The 1,260-nt window shown below is 39.4% G+C and overlaps 1 pseudogene; it reads left to right on the forward strand.

Moving 5' to 3' along the window:
- The first annotated feature begins 396 nt into the window (after nt 1–396).
- LOC102430590 overlaps nt 397–1,260 on the forward strand; it is a 2,275-nt pseudogene continuing 1,411 nt past the window's right edge.

Genomic DNA, 1,260 nt, shown 5'->3' on the forward strand with positions numbered 1-1,260 from the left:
TACTACACGACAGCTGTTATTGTCTATTTGAATATGGACACATTGTAAATTTCTTCTTGCCATTTTAAAACAGTTATATTACTCTGAAGAGTCCACGAATAGGACTGACAAGGAAAATCAGAAGATCTTAAAGCAGGTCAGTACATTTTTCTCCTTATATAATTCCTCTAAAATTTGGAAATGCTTAATAAATCATGACAATACATTTCTTTACACAGATTCAATAAGACTGGTTCCTAATAGTGGTTTTATTAACTGAAAACTTTGACTGTAGTATCATGTTTTAAAGAGACATGTCTGGACTCTGAAAACTTGAAGCCAATAAGAGTGCCACGGAAAAAGCCTGGTATCCTGCTTGGGAGCACTCTAAATGGTTGGCTCTGGAGCATCAGGCCCATGTCCTACAATCACTGGCGGTAGGTCAGAGTAGAAGGGGAGCAATAAGGACGCCTCTGCTTCCCTGCAGAACCCCCATGCACTCTGAGCCGCAATGAGTAGGAGGTCTACTAAGATGGGCCTTAAAGCCTAGGAAATGGCCCCAGGTAGAACCACTTCAGGTGAGGACTCCACCTAACTAAGCAGATACTGCAGCAGCTGATGCAGCTGATGGCTTGGCTTCCTGGCCTTTTGGGGCACATTAAGATTCAATCATGAAATTCAGGCAAAGGTAGTCAGTTACCATTCTTGTTTTGTTTATGCAAATGATCAGACCAAATTGAATACAATAGATAAATTGGTCTTGATTTGGCTTTTTTTGATAAACATAGAGGTAATTTTGAGGAGAAAAATTCTATTTCAATAGAGGTTATTAAAACTGAAATGTTTTCTTTCCCTTTCACCAGACCATTTGTTACAGTTTGGCTCTGCCAGGTCACAAGCCCACCTCCTTCTGTGCCCAGGCCTCATCATCCCTCTGACAGACAGCAAGGATCTCTTGGCTCTGAGAGAAAATTCGTCCCTCCTCAGCACGAAGCAGCTACAGAAGAAATTCAACGTCCATTTTCCCTAAAAGAATTCAGAGCCAGGATCCTTGAGGTAATATATTAGGCAGTTAGACAGACATGAGCCCTGCAGGTTGCTTAGTGTTTTATATATACATATATATATATATATATATATATATATATATATATATATATATATAATCTTAGTGAATATATATATATATTAGGCAGTTAGACATACAGGAGCAGAGCAAGGATGATGGGCCAACTAGCGCTACCAGATGTAACTAAGTATTTCCACCTCTAGGTATGAAGA

The sequence above is a fragment of the Myotis lucifugus genome, unplaced genomic scaffold (assembly GCF_000147115.1).
Source record: "Myotis lucifugus unplaced genomic scaffold, Myoluc2.0 scaffold_699, whole genome shotgun sequence".
NCBI lineage: Eukaryota > Metazoa > Chordata > Mammalia > Chiroptera > Vespertilionidae > Myotis > Myotis lucifugus.